The sequence below is a fragment of the Crotalus tigris genome, unplaced genomic scaffold, assembly GCF_016545835.1.
Source record: "Crotalus tigris isolate CLP2741 ecotype Arizona unplaced genomic scaffold, ASM1654583v1 scf7180000019636.1259824, whole genome shotgun sequence".
Classification (NCBI taxonomy): Eukaryota; Metazoa; Chordata; class Lepidosauria; order Squamata; family Viperidae; genus Crotalus; species Crotalus tigris.
The window spans coordinates 231258-247695 of record NW_024097633.1 but is presented as its reverse complement, the minus strand read 5'-3'; the positions used below and the strand labels follow the sequence as shown (position 1 = coordinate 247695).

Sequence of the window (16438 nt, the reverse complement as noted above, 5' to 3'; positions counted from 1 at the left end):
GTGATGTCAATGTGTAGTCAATTATTTCATTTTTCATTGCCCAGAGTTTTCCCTTGTTCATGTTTCTTATCTTTCATGTTTCTATTTTAATTCTCTCTTTACATATTTTTTCTTTCTTATTTTTGTGCATGGCAACATCAGCAACTAGACAATCCAAAAACTATAATCTAGCCATATTATAAACACCAAAAGATTCTCAGTTTTTCTTCACTAGTATATTGAGTGCTATTCAACATCATCTAGCACTATATTGTCAACCACATCTTGTTTAGCTGTGTGGTTTTTCTGCTAAATACAGGAGTACATGATTGTACTGAAAAAATACAGTACATGATTGTACTGAAAAAATGAACTTATATCCCATCCTGCCTTGCAGGACAACAAACATAATGAATTGATGAGGGGTCTTCAAACTTGGCAACTTCCTGAACAGTAGATTTGGAACTAATTCTAGTTTTTATGTTTGGCTTTTACATTACTTTATTTATCTCCAGAATTAGACTTTTTCTGCTTTCACTTTCATGCGTGGCAGAATTTATCACTATTGTTACACAGATGTACTTAAGATTGTATGTGGATTTTATAATTGGTAAGATACATGGACACCTTTCATTTTAAAGCATGTGTCAGATTTCTGCTCATCAATTCATTTAAGATGTACAGTACATTAAAAGATACAGTAAAAAGAAACTGAACAGTAATATAATACCCAAACAAAGCAAAATAGAAACAGTTTTAAAACCAATCTTCTTCCCCTGTTAAGTTGATAAGAAATAGTCATTATAATTGGAATATTTCTTAATGTAGTGAAGTCTAATATAGTGTGCTAGAATTATACAAATAGATTGTTACACCAACATAAAATGTCACTTGGAAGTCAATCTAAATCCCATCTAGGGGAAAGGCAAAATTCATTATTTGGGGATAATTGAAAGCAAACTGGTAATATTTCTGACCCACACAATATATGTCAATCACAAAATCTGTGTAAGCTAGATGGGTTTTCATGTTTCCTAAATAGTGATTATAAGCACAAAACATGGTTTGGGCCATGATCACTTAGTATGCTCAATGTATAAATCCTGACCAACTATATGAGGAATAGAGACTCATCCAATGGCTTCACTGCATGTGCCTGAGCCTCTCCAATCACAAGTATTAGGTTCTCCCTTGCAGATTCATGAAAAATGTAATCATAAAAAAATCCTACTTCTTTGATTTTATTTAAATGTGTTTGTAATCTTGGAATTTTGTGAACTGGGTTGGAATCTCTTTTTGCAGTAGCACCTTCTAAATTCATCCTCCTTTGTTAAATGCACGGCAAAGAGTGAATGTGCCATTTAGGGCACATTCTATATTCTTAAAACCATTCACCCACTGAGTAATACTCTGCCTAAAAGATTTGTTTTTGTTTTGCCTAGTTGCCATACCTAAGACCTAGTCTTTATAATAGCATAAAACCTGGTCTTTACATTCTGTAACTATGGCAATCATTTTATATGTTAACTGACACACAACATCAAAACAATTTTAAAGATACTTGGAACACAGAAAAATGCTCATTGACCTTGCAAATAATGTTTTACAATAATTGTCTATGCTTTCCCAACTGTGGAGTCCCTCATTTCTATTGCCATTGCCACTAATCCACATTCCACTATGTAGAGTCAAAAGGAAGGGCAATGCAAAAACAGATGGATAAGGACACACTGTGGCTACTTGAATGCTAATTGGTCCTATGAGAGAGTAAAGTCAGCAACATATTGATTCAAGAAATAAATTATATGTTGCATTTAAAAGATGGCTAATTAAAGATAATACCATATAAAATTGAATATGTGTGAATAAACATCATTCCAAGTTTGGAGCAAGCTTTTAGCTTTGCATATACCTTTTGGGGACTAAAACAGATGTTATTGACTTGATCATCAATTGTATGATTTAGTTTATATGGTGAACAGCTGTTAGAAAAACATGCTATGCAGTACACTGGTGTCAAACTCACCACGTCATATGATGTGTCACAACATGTCATGACTTTTTTCGCATTGCCGGACTTGGGGTGGGCGTGGGCTCTGCATGATGTAACTGGCCTACGGGCTGGTAATTTGACACCCCTGAGATAGCTACTAGGTGCTGAGAGAATCACACTGAAAATTTTTAATCCTTTGGTCCTTAGTTTACTACTAACACTAATCCTGTCATCAATCATTATCTATATTAGCAATGTAATTATTAAAAAGTTGAGATATCTATTCTACTGAACAATCAGTACTCCTTTCACAATTAATACATGAGCTTATGGGACAATAGGAAGGGATCTAATCCTAACTCATAAAATTAATAAATGCCTTGAAAAATCAATAAGATTACATTTTAGAATTTTTCAAATACTATTAAATGCAGCATAATAAGTTGAAAGGAATCTTCTGAAGTTTATAATCCAAACTGCAGTGGCAGCAGAAATCTCGAAGTTTAGGCCACATCAACCTAAAATCCTTTAAGGAATTATTTTACAACTTTCTGATGTAGTTGTTCTATTGATATATAGTGTCTGTATTCTCCTGAGACCTAGGAATATCTGTTTTAAAATACGGGTCCAAATTACTTACAAAAGAAAGAGAAAATATAAAATTAACATAGACAGATGGACTTGTAAGAGAAAAATACAAATAGCCCAAATCAGGATTGATTTCTGCATAATGTGATGGAGGAATTCCCCATTATTGATCAACTTTTAAAGCCAGTACACAGTGCTTAAAAAGATAAAGTAAGCAAGGTCAGATAATCAAAGCATTTAAATAGTAAAAACAGCAACTGCCACTGTAGACTGCTAAAGCAAATCCATAATACAAATTGCTTTAGCAAAAAAGTGGATGAGCAGCTGATCTTCCTATTGAACTTTTATACTGTTCAGTGACCACACAAGGAAACGGAATGGGAGACATGGTTTAAAGATCAATATTGAGTGAGATGTAATAGGGATTCATTCAGAACATGAAAGAATAGCAAGTATTAGAGAATTGCGATATCTTTTCAGCTGTCATCAAGAAAAGATTGTTTAGATCAGTTTAATATGCCATGTATGTCATAATCACATAGACATTAGTCAAATTTCTCTTTTGTTATGATTGATCCAACATGCTTCAGTAAGTTAACTGAATTTATCAGTTCAAAAATCAGCTCCTGTTCGATAGTCTAACAGCCTTCATAGGTAACAAAGAAAATGTTTACCTACAGTGGTGGGATTCAGCCTCCAATCAAATCTGACCTCAAAATTCACATTATTCTCAACAGAATATACCAGGCTGACATAAAATATCAACAAAAATATGGGTGATTATGTCAATAATATGGGGAATACTGGCTTTCTGATTCAAGCTTTGTTGGTTAAGTAGCATACGAAAGATTGTACTCCCAAAATTAATTTGGGACAAAGAAACTGGTAACAAAAGCTAAATTTGATTTAATTTAAATGTAATGAGATATATTTAACAGATTTAACATTAATATGATTATTCCCTATATGGTGACTAGTATTCCCACTCTATCACTTTAAAAATAACATTTCAGTCATGCCTTTTAATAGGTCTCTGATTGTCAGAGTTCATAGCTGAAGAAAGTGAATCTTCAGAGATTCTCTTATACAATCATACAAATGGAGATTTTTTTTCCTTGTGTAACTATGAAAACTGTTTTTTCCTGAAATATTAATAGGACTTCCTTGAATCGAACACTGCAGACAGGTCCCAGACTGGTGACTGTGTGCTGAAAACTGCCTATAAAATGGCGATTTCTCCAAGTTAATCATGCTGCTTCTTTCTAAATCAATGGCTTGAGCCTAAATTTCACATCAGTACACTTTACATGTAGGGAATTTTTTATAAACCCATAAGCTTAATGATGTACATAAATGGAAATAAACAACAAACAAAACTCCTTAACAGCACATACCTCATTCAAAGCCTCCAGCACTGAGAGGATTTTTGCTTGCATTGTAGAAAAAAATTGTGACTTTCCATTTGTTGCCTGTGAAAGCTGTTAGACTGTCAAGCAGGAGTTGAAGGAGGAGCTTAATAGAACCAGAAGTTAGCTGAGGAGAGATATTGACTAATAGATAAATCATATTAAGGCAATAGCAATAGCACTTAGACTTACATACCGCTTCATAGTGCTTTACACAGCCCTCTCTAAGCAGTTTACGGAGTCAACATATTGCCCCAACAATCTGGGTCCTCATTTTATTGACCTTGGAAGGATGTAAGGCTGAGTCAACCTTGAGCCGGTGAGAATTGAAGTCCTAGTGATGAGCAGTGAGTTAGCCTGCAATATTGCATTTTAATAACTGCGCCACCACAGCACCAGTTAAGGCAGTAACTAATGTATGCATTTTGTACTCAATAAACTAATACATTTATTTAGTTATGGTTATTTTTGATATTTATAAGAAATGAACAAATCCTATGGTTTTCTCCTTGGAAGCTCCTTGATTTGGGTATTGTTTTCTGCCACACCTATACCAATACTGGCAGTGTAAGATTCTGTGTATAAATATGGAACAAACCCACACTTACTAATACTGATGATGTTACCTAGTCAGGTAATGAAACATCTGCACACAACCAAAGTCAGAGAGCACCAAGCACTCTATACTTATATCATTCTATGATTATTGCATTAAAGGTCTGACATGGAGGCAATGGAACTGTAAAGAGTGAGAAGAGTGAGAAGAGAGGAGAATCATGGGTAGTAATGGATGTAAGAGTGTTTTATTCATCATATGAATAAGCATGTTGATCTGCTTAGATAAGGTCTATAAGCCAGGGGCAAAACCTTCTGATAATTTGTGATATAGAAAAATGCCTTGAATCAGACTTGATTTAATGGACACATCCATGTGCTTTCCTTGGTGTAATAGGGAAGTGATTTGCCATTGTCTTTTCCTGGGTGTGCGCAGGTATTTGTTTACTTCTCTGTCTAGTCCACCACAATGGAACTTCCTGCTAGTGACCCAAGCAAGTATTAACAAAATAATGTGTGTACTGGTGTTGATAATGAATCTCTAGATAGAACATACAACATCTTCATCCATCACATTTGTCTACTTTCCTGAGTCACTGCTTTGTATCTGATATCAACTGATAGCTTTCATACTTCCAATATAAAATAAAATAGATATCAAATGTGCTGATGTGTCTGCTGGTAGGGTAGAAATTTATAATGAAAATAATGACAGACTCCTAGCATGTGATTGTTCAATCATTTCATATGAATATTCCTGAATTAAGTTTGTAACAATTGGTAGAAGTTTACATCCTGCTTTGCCATAATGAACAATTATTTAAGTTTATTATTGGCTCTGTATTTGCACTATGAATTGCTGATTGCAGCAATTTTAGTAGTAAATTTGTGGAACAATATTCATAGTTGTCAAGAAAAGGTCATTTTATTTGCGTTTGTTAGGAACCTAGAAGACCATGTTGCGTGTTTTTTTCCCTTGGGATCCTTACAGTTATTGATTTGTCTACAGCCATAGGAAAAATTAATTAGAATTATATTTCACTTACTACCAGAGGCTGTATAACATAAAAACCATATATTAAAAGAAAATTAGCTACAGCCAGCAAATGAAAACACCTACTTTTTTCCCAGAGTATAACTTTTCCTAGTAGACCTTCATTATAACCATCATTTTGCTTGCAGGAACAAATCCCACTTACAAATGTTCTGAGAGAACATTTATTTTCTTTTATGTTTGCATTCAAAATTCATTTGTAGAGCACATTCTGTATTACTGCACTTAAAATGTTCATACATTTTCACCACAGCATGTTTGTCCATTAAAAGTTTAAGCACGACTTCTTTGCTGTAGTGTTCATTACTCTTGTTGTCTATGAAGATGGTTACATTTATATAGAACAAAGGAGATAAGAGACAATAGTAGAATATCTAGAGTATCTGGATATTAGTATATTCAAATATGTAGGTTAGGAAAGCTTTTATTGGATTTAAGCTGGATTTTTCAGATATAGCTGAAACAGATAAAATATGAAAGTCTAGCATTCTATTCCCACAGCATTATATTAATGACCATGAAAAGCTCATAAGCAGGATCTGGAAATGTGGTAAAGTCTGTGCATTGGCTGTATTGGTTGTGTTGATGGTGTTAGAATATCTCAGCTATGGATTTTTATGTTTTTTATATTGATGTTTAATTCTGCCGGGCCAGCAGAGTGGGCAAGTGCGGAGGGCCTGAGGAGGCAGGGGTTTCCATTTTCATGTCCTCTGCCACTGCTGCTATTGCTGCTGCTGCTTCACTGAGCTCCAGGCCATTCGGAGTTCAACCTGTCCAGTGGTGGCAATGTTCAGGCCATTCTGGGGCAATGATGGGGGGGCGGTAGTGGGGTGTATGAAAATGCAATGCCCTAGCCTCCACTGCCTGTCCCACTCACCACCACTGCCCCCAAACAGCCCCAACACTGAGGGACCCACCATGGCAGTGGTGGCAGGAGCTGTAAAAATGGGGCACACCTGGCCTCCACCACCTCCCCGCCACCCCTGAACAGCCTGAACATTGCCTCCACTGCTGAATAGCTTGAACTCTGAATGGCCCAGAACTCAATGCATCAGTAGTGGCAGCAGCAGAGGTTTGTGAAAATGGAAAGTCCTGGCCACTGCCAGTCTGTGCTCTGCCCATCTGTTTGCTTGCCTACCTGCCTGCCTCTTCCTCTGGCTGCCCACAGTGAGTTTTTCCTGTAGTGAATTGGCTGTGTTGAGTTGTCCTGTGACAACTTGGCAGTGGTAAGTTGGCAGAAGCAACTTAGTGGTGATGGGCTGGCCATGCTGACCTGGCCAACTACAGTGTGAGATCATCTACTCCAATCATTCAAAAGGGGCTGTTGTCCATATTAGTGTGATATAGCCTGTCAATGCAGATAATCTCTTTGGTTTTCTTAGTTTTAATCTTAACTGATAGTTGCAACTTTCTAAAAACATATCCAGAAATAGTCTGTAATTTCATTATTTCTTTTTTTTAAAAGATTGGAATATCATTTGCCATTTGCCAAACTCCTTGACACAAAGGGTGATTTTAGGCATATTTTTGTTAGTGCAAATTCCTTAACAGAACTGAAATAGATATCATCTAGAGTCTACACCAGGGGTGTCAAACTGACAGCCCGTGGGTCAGATGCGTCATGCCAAAACCATGCCCACCCCAGCTCTGGCAATGGGGAAAAAGTCGTGATACGTCGTAACACTTCACATGATGTTGTGAGTTTGACACCCCTGATCTAGACTATTAGTAAGCAAAAGCTTTTGAATTTGAATTTGAGTACTTGAAACTCTTCATTTTAATAAACTATTACAAGTTGAAAATAGCTGACCTAACCTTCCAAGAAGTAAGCTCTAATTTGATATTAAATCACATATTTCCAATTCAAATCAGAACCTTAAATTTCTAGAACAGTGGTTCTTAAACTTTTCTTTACCATGGATCCCCTTTAAATATCTTTTATGGCCACAGATTATGGCCATGGACCCCTAAGACTTAAAATTTAAATCATAACATTTCTTCAAGCCTTTGTGAACCCCCTGTGATGATATCACAGATCCCCAGGGGTCTATGGACCACTAATGAGACCTGAACCATCCATTACAAATTCATTTGGTATCATGCTAGAAACCTACAAAATTTTAAATGGTTTATACATACCTCATACTGGGTCAGGCTTATTAATTTTCCAATAAGATGCTGTATGTTTTTCTCTAATTTCATAGGTAAATAGGAATTTTGCCAAGAAACATAGCAAACAAATATAAACAAATTGTGGAGCTATCAGACCTTATTGAGAAACTGGAATCAAATATGGGGATTAACCCAAAAACATTCTGATGGCCTATATGATCCTGCTAACATTACCTTATGATTTATGGCATATTCTTATTGTATATTCTTAACACTTCAAAGAAATTAGTGTATCGTATTCTGATTATGTCTATATTATTCTCTGTGATATGATTAGGTTTTTATTTATTTAAAAACAATGTTTGGCTTATATCCACTGGATCACACATTCAATAAATGGAAAAATGTAGACTGCAGCTTCTCATACAGTACATATGTGACATATGTTAGCAATTAATCAAACTACAGTCACCTCTAATTAACAACAATGCTGAGATCAAAATGTAGCAGAAGCAAATTATAAATGATCTGAATGTAGGGTATGTAAAGATAGGAAAAAACGTTCTAAGTTGGGCTATCTTAACAGCTGTCAGTATAAAAGCACTTGTAAGAGAAACTACAATATGCAACTTCTGAACACTAATATACTAAATATTTAGAGGTAAATTTAATATATTAAATCAATTGGAACCAGGGCTTTTTTTTGTCATAAAATACGCAGAGTGGAGTTCCGGCACCTTTTTTGAATGAAACTTTGTAGGGTAGGCAAGGCAGGTTATATGACGTTTGTGAGTTCTGGCACCTTTTTTTTTTTAAACAAAGCATTGATTGGAACCATCTATTTATTACATTTTAAAATATATCTTGCTCTTCAAATGCCTACCTACCACTTCGGGTAGCTAATATATGAAAAAATAATACAGCAAAATCCTTACACACATAAAATAAACAATATCATAAAATGGACAGTTACAGTAGAAAAATAATTCGGAACAAATACCTATGAAGGCATATGTAAGATATACTAACGTTTGCAGTAGAAGTAGACATAAGGAAGTCCCCTTGGCCCAGCCATATGAACATGACTTTACCACAGTTGGCTTTCCATCAGATTTTAAGACAAATAGCTAGTTAATGGATAGAGGAATTCGTTAAGATGTTAAGAATTCAAACTTTCTTTTGTTGCAGCCCTTCTATTTTCACTCAAGTTTCTCCTTTTTTTTTCTGTTTCAATTTCTCCCCAAAGATCAACTCTTGACACTAGCAAAGATGATCTTTTCTATTGCTTATTATCCTTGTATTCTTTAATTTTTGGTTTTTACCATAATATTTTTTAGATTTTTAAAAATCTTTCTTTAGCCATATGTATGTATGAAAATACTTATGCTTAAACCATATATAAAATCATGTTTCATTGTTTTACATTGATTTCAGACTCATCTTCTTTGTCAAGTATATAATAACATTAGAATATTTTTATTTATTTTATTTTTACTTTTACTCTCTTTTTAAATAATCTATCAAAATAATTGCCTGGATTAGAACATCGCTGTCAACACTGCTAATATTGAATATTCTTGCTTTGACAAAATATGCAGAACTGTCTGGTATTTTTAGAGTTAATTCAGTTTACGAGAAAGGGAGGAGATTAGTAAGGAAAGCCCGGGAAAAGGAACAGAAGTGAATCTTTGCTCTCCAGGTTAATTGGAAAATGTGAATCATAACCCCAAAATAAGGGAGGGGAAATGCCTGGAATGTTATGTGCAAAGGGAAGGGAAATTCAGATCTTGGCATCCATCATGCTGTGCTGACACGTCTCTACAGTAATAAAGGCTTTTTTAGGTTAAACCATGCCTGAAAGTTATTTGAAGTGTTTCATTAGTCAGACACATGATAATCGCTTTTTCATGAGATAGGAGATGAGAAAAGCATTCTTCTCACCAATGAACTAGAGTAAAGCCATAATATGTCCTCATGAAAGTAGATGTACAGAATTAAAGAACAATAGATGAGATATGTTACTTCAATGTTATGTAACACCAATGTATGGTGCAGTCCCAAGGAATATATTTATTTTTAAAAGTTTAAACCCACCATTATACATGAGTAAATTTGCTACCAGCATTTTAATTAGTTGAATATAATTTTTGATTGTTTTGCACTACATTTTAGTTCTCTCGCTGAGAAAAGAACAGCAAGACCAAACAATTTTTAGCCTATGAAAGCTGTCTGGGGAGTTTAAAGAGGAATCCCTAAAATTTCCTCTCTAAAAAAGGAGTAAGTATTTGACTAAACCGATAATGAGACAGGGAGAAATGAGAATACCTTTTCACTTTGAAAAATTTTAAAAGTTTGGAACCAAAAAAGGGGCATCCTAGCAACAGAAGCAACTAGCTATGGACTGCCATACTTTATGTTTGAGCGCTCCTGAATAATTGGTAACAATTATTGGTAACAAAGAGAAACAAATGTCCAATATTCAAAACTAGAGGAAAGGAAGATCCCACAAATTAAAAACCAATCAGTTTGATACCAGTATCTGGGAGGATCTTAAATTCAGATATGATTCTGAAAACAATGCAGTACTTATCTAAAATCACCATGAATTTACCAATAACAAATATTGCTATAGCAAATCTTTATTTATTTTTTTGACTGATAACTTCTTTAGTAAATTATGGGAATACTGTAGATATAACATACCTTGACTTCAACAAAGCATATCTATCATAAAGTACCCCATGATATACTGATCAGCAATCCAGTTAAGGATACATTGACTAGCATGACAATCAAGTTGATAAATTATACTTGAAAACCATACTAAAAAAATCTCATTGATTTCTGGGTTGTCTAACTTTCAATATTTTTATTGGATTTGGATAAAAAGGAAGAATTATTTTCAGATTGCAGATCATACAAAATTGGAGAACATAATTAATATTCTTGAAGAAAGAAATGTCACCCTTTTGTGGTATGCAGGCTTAAGGAGTAGGCATGGCAAAGATTCCAGGACTGCTTTTCCTTGTTGTTGTTGTTAATTGCGAAGTCGTGTCCGACCCGTCGCGACCCCATGGACAATGTTCCTCCAGGTCTTCCTGTCCTCTACCATCTTCTGGAGTCCATTTAAATTCACACCTACTGCTTCAGTGACTCCATCCAGCCATCTCATTCTCTGTCGTCCCCTTCTTCTATTGCCCTCAATCTTTCCCAGCATTAGGCTCTTCTCCAGTGAATCCTTCCTTCTCATTAGGTGGCCAAAGTACTTGAGTTTCAACTTCAGGATCTGGCCTTCTAAAGAGCAGTCGGGGTTGATCTCTTCTAGGACTGACCGGTTTGAACGCCTTGCAGTCCAAGGGACTCGCAGGAGTCTTCTCCAGCACCATAGTTCAAAGGCCTCAATTCTTTTGCGCTCAGCCTTTCTTATGGTCCAACTTTCACAGCCATACATTGCAACTGGGAAAACCATGGCCTGGACTATACGCACTTTTGTTGGCAGGGTGATGTCTCTGCTTTTTAGTATGCTGTCTAGATTTGCCATAGCTTTCCTCCCCAGGAGCAAGCGTCTTTTAATTTCTTGGCTGCAGTCCCCATCTGAGGTGATCTTGGAGCCCAGAAAAATAAAATCTGTCACTACCTCCATTTCTTCCCCATCTATTTGCCAGGAATTGAGAGGGCCGGATGCCATGATTTTGGTTTTCTTAATGTTGAGTTTCAAGCCAACTTTTGCACTCTCCTTCTTCACCCGCATCAAGAGGCTCTTTAGTTCCTCTTCACTTTCTGCCATTAGAGTGGTATCATCTGCATATCTTAGGTTGTTGATATTTCTCCCGGCAATCTTAATTCCAACTTTTGATTCATCTAGCCCTGCCTTTCTCATGATGTGCTCTGCATATAAGTTAAATAGGCAGGGCGACAGTATACAGCCTTGCCGGACTCCTTTTCCAATTTTGAACCAATCAGTGGTTCCGTGTTCGGTTCTCACTGTTGCTTCTTGACCCGCATATAGGTTTCTCAAGAGACAAATGAGATGGTCTGGTACTCCCATCTCTTTAAGAACTTGCCACAATTTGTTGTGATCCACACAATCAAAGGCTTTTGCATAGTCAATGAAGCAGAAGTAGATGTTTTTCTGGAACTCCCTAGCTTTCTCCATGATCCAGCGTATGTTGGCAATTTGATCTCTAGTTCCTCTGCCTCTTCGAAATCCTGCCTGTACTTCTGGTAGTTCTCGATCCACATACTGCTGGAGTCTAGCTTGTAGGATTTTAAGCATAACTTTACTAGCATGTGAAATGAGTGCAATGGTGCGATAGTTTGAACATTCTTTGGCATTGCCTTTCTTTGGAATTGGAATGTAAACTGACCTTTTCCAATCCTGTGGCCACTGTTGAGTTTTCCAAATTTGCTGGCAAATTGAGTGTAGCACTTTTACTGCATCGTCTTTTAAGATTTTGAATAGCTCAGCTGGAATACTGTCACCTCCACTAGCTTTGTTGTTGCTCAGATTTTCTAAGGCCCATTTCACTTCACATTCTAGGATGTCTGGTTCGAGGTCAGTGACCATCTCATTGTGGTTATCTGGGATGTTAAGCTCATTCTTGTATAGTTCTTCTGTGTAGTTTTGCCATCTCTTCTTAATCTCTTCTGCCTCTGTTAGGTCTCTGCCATTTTGGTCCTTTATCATGCCCATCTTTGCATGAAACGTTCCCTTCATATCTCCAATTTTCTTGAAGAGATCTCTGGTCCTCCCTATTCTGTTATTTTCTTCTATTTCTTTGCACTGTTCATTTAAGAAGGTATTCTTATCTCTTCTAGCTATTCTCTGGAATTCTGTATTCAATTGGGTGTATCTTTCTCTTTCTCCTTTGCCTTTCTCTTCCCTTCTTTCCTCAGCTATTTGCAAAGCTTCCTCAGACAGCCAGCTTTTCCTTGTTGAAGGGTAAAAGAAGCAGAGTCTTGAAAGCCTATAACAGATTTTGTTTCCTCCATCGTAAATGAAATAAAGTCAATATGGGGTTATTTTGAATTTATTTCTCCTATTTTCCTCTTTCTCTGGACTGAACAATCTGTTCTGAAAATCTATTCATTCATTCATTCATTCATTCCCCACTCCCAAGGTCAGACCTACATTCCTTTGCCCAAAATGATTTTCATAGCTTGGAGGAATGACTAAAAGTAATATAATGAAATCCGATAGTTTTGTTCTTTTCACAGATTTTCACTTTGCAAATTTAATTTTCTCATTTAGGAAATTAAAAATCAAATGCACAGATGTAGAATGCTGAATAAGTAGTATTGATAGTAGTTGAATGGGTAGCTTGGTAGTAGTGCTTTTAGAAAAATATTTTGGAACAATAGTCAGTTTTTAAAGAATACGAAACAGCAGTGAAATATTATGCAAAGAAAACAAATAAATCTTTAGAATGCATTAACAAAAGTATAATTTCAAAAATCACTGAAACTAATATTTTATTCTCTTCAGCTTTGATTGGATTTTGTCTCAAATACTGTGTCCAGTTATGGGCAGGATTCTGAAAAACAGGACAGTTTTGGAGAGGGAAAAAGTGTTGGTCAGGAGACTAGAAATTAGAATAATTGCAGAGAGACTGAAAGAGATATGCATTAAGCTTAGCCTTAAGAAAAGATGACTGTGATAGAAACTGATAGCACTTTTAAAATACAGTATATGTCTTAGGGAAGAAATCCTGTTCTCTCTTGTTTCACAGTGCAGGACACAGAATAATGGATGTAAATTACAAGAACACAAATTCCACTTTAATATTGATGAGAAAAAAAACCTTCCTAATAGAGCGAGACTATCATCCATCTCCTTTAATGTCGATTCTTGCACTGAACAGGGAATTGGACTCAATGTCCTAATGGCCACTTCTCCCAACTTTTATTATTTTATGATTATATGTTTTTCTCTGCAGTAAAATTGGTAAAAGCTTAAGAAACAAAAGTGAAGATGAAGATCCTTGGATGAGAAATCCTTTACTTATAGTGCTCATGTCTATTTATGTTCCTGGTTGACCACATTCTGGCCTACGTATTCAGCAAACACAAGCCTGTAGTTACCCTTGAATAATAAATATAATGAATAATAAATCAAACAATAGGAGTAGTAAATGGATACTTGATAATAAAGGATGTTTTATTGGTTCCCATAAAGGAGATCCTAAGGTAGAAACTAACACTGAAAACAATTTACCATAGGAAAATAGTCAAATAAAGAATGAAGGTTAATTGACAACAACAAGAATCAAAAAATATAGACAGTATTCTGCACCATTAGAACTAAGAAACAATTTTCAGGTTTTCAAAGATGTAAACTTCAAATCTTCAAATCAAGGAAAAGAAAGAATGAAAGAATGCAGGATGCTGAATCCCCAGAAATACATATGGCTCTCATTCTCCAAATGTCTTAAAGTCCCTTAAGACCTGGTTGTGTTCCAGACCTGGGATTAGATGGGTTGTGGAAACCCTGTTGTGTTTTGTTTTGTTTTTTAATATTATTGGGTTTTTTCCTCCAGGAAATATACGTTTGATATTTTATAAGCCACTCAGTCTTATTTGAATTGAATGGGAATAAAGACAAAAAAAACCAATAACTAAAATAATTTCCAAATCTCTGGAAATAATCATTACATTCTATTTGGTTTTGATCAAATCAAGGAAAGAATTGTAGTGGTTGGTGTCTCATTACTTAAAAAAACCTGTATGCTATTTGAACTCAGTGGTTTATGATATGAACTATCTGCTACAAATAAATATCAAGGATATCTCAGGACTGACTTTCAAGATTTATGAATCCCACAGACAAATAACTCTTCCATCTAATTTATGTGGAAATAAATTATACTTCAAGGAATATGAATGCTGAAGGAAGCTCAAGATGATGGAAGGATGTGGTGTATTGATCTTGGGTGGTTTTCCCTGCAATCTAAAACGATTGGAGTGGGAAAGATGAATATTGCAAATGAGTGTCTGGTTAGGCAACTGATGATGATGGAAGAGATTAGATTCCTGGAACAATAGTCTTAATTATGAGAATAATGGACTGCTTGTATGAGACAGGCTGAAGCATGGTAAATTTGACCAGAAGGATTTAAAATGTAATCCTTTTGGGCTTGAAGATAAGAACTCTGAAGGAAGAACTTCACATAAATACTTGAGCACTGTGGAAGGAAAAGTAAGTGCTGCTATTGACACAAATAAAATGTATGACCATCATACCTACTAATAGAATACCAGAGACAAATAAATTGAGCTTGAACTTCTAGTCGTGGGAGGAAATAAGATTCAGTAGGTATAATGGAGACCTGGTTAGATGGTTTCTGTGACTGGAAATGAGAAATTGAAGATGCAATTGGTTCAAAAGAAGCACCCACAATTGAAAATAATTAGTTACTATGTTAAAAGTATCTAAGCTTGTTCAGTAATCCAATTTAATTTGCCAATATTATAGGTCAATATTTCTCTACCTTAGCAACTTTAAGATGTGTGGACTTTGATTCTGCAAGTTGAAGTCCACAGACCTTAATGTTTCTAAGGCTGAGAAACAATGCTGTAGAGTGAATTTGGGTTAAAATATGTGGAGGAATAAAGACAATAAAAACTGTTGTGTCTATTATGATCCACTGTATTAGAGAAAAAATATGATTACTGCATTTTAAAAGATCTTTCAAAGAAGCATGAAGTGGTAGTAGTGATGGGGGATTTTGATTACCCTGTCATTGGTTGAGAGACAAATTCTGTTATGCATGGTCCTACCAGAAAATTCCTGACATGCTAACATTTTTTTTCTTCAGAGAATAGAAGAAGGCCGCAGAAAATATCTCTTCTACACTATTAATTGATACTAATCAATTGGGACATGTAGTCAAGGAAGTGGAAATAGTAAGTACATGATAACATATTGTCTGTATTTCCAGGAAACCAACTTATGTATACTCAAATACTTTTCTTTGGGGTTTTAAAACAATAAAATTTAATGGACTGGATTTTAATAAACCCAGAAAAGGGATAAGGAGGATTCATTAGAAAAACAAACTAATGGAAAAAGGAGCTTAATGTAGATGGAAATTCATTAAAAAGTGAATTCAAAATAATAAGCACAATTGAAAATAATTCTAATGAGGAAAAATGATGGAGAACAGTAGATGAAACCAATGTGCATTTTTACAAAGCTTTATAAAAACCTGAAAATGAAAAAAGCACATATAGAAAATGAAAATAGAAACAGGTCACTAAAATGATTACAGTCTGAAGTTTGAAATTATAGGTGAAAAGATGAACTTTAGGATGAGATGAGGTTGGACAAAGATTAAAATTGTTTAGAATAAAAGGAACAAGAAAATCAGTATACCAGCTGTTTGATGAAATAGATCAAAAACTAGCATATGATGAAGAAAAAGGCAAGGCTATTCCTATTTTTTTTTTTCTTCATTTTCTTTCTTATTTTTGTCCAGCTACTTTAATGAAGGATTGAAAAGAACTGAAACAAACAGAGTAAATTACAGGACTGAAACTTGAGATTAATAGAAACATGACAATGAAATATATATTTACTTTGAATGAATTTAATATCCAGGTTATACACAACATTGCAGTGTAGATATGCCTTCAGCCTGATATAGTACTGTAGTTATGAAATATGAGTCAACTGTGTTATGCAGTCACAAAAATAGATAGCAAAAGTTAGGTTACATCAACAGCGGAAATATTATTTTATGCTATGTAGGTCAT

General features: G+C 35.2%; 2 long non-coding RNA genes across 2 annotated transcripts in view; one reads left to right on the top strand and one right to left on the bottom strand.

Moving 5' to 3' along the window:
- The window catches only part of LOC120317383, a 53109-nt gene extending 49082 nt beyond the window's left edge, over positions 1–4027 (bottom strand). The window contains exon 1 of the long non-coding RNA XR_005559219.1: positions 3955–4027. This is a non-coding gene — a long non-coding RNA (uncharacterized LOC120317383). The remainder of the gene's footprint in view (positions 1–3954) is intronic.
- Positions 1–16438, top strand: part of LOC120317382 — a 192393-nt gene that overhangs the window by 173461 nt on the left and 2494 nt on the right. The window contains exon 5 of the long non-coding RNA XR_005559218.1: positions 15502–15589. This is a non-coding gene — a long non-coding RNA (uncharacterized LOC120317382). The remainder of the gene's footprint in view (positions 1–15501; positions 15590–16438) is intronic.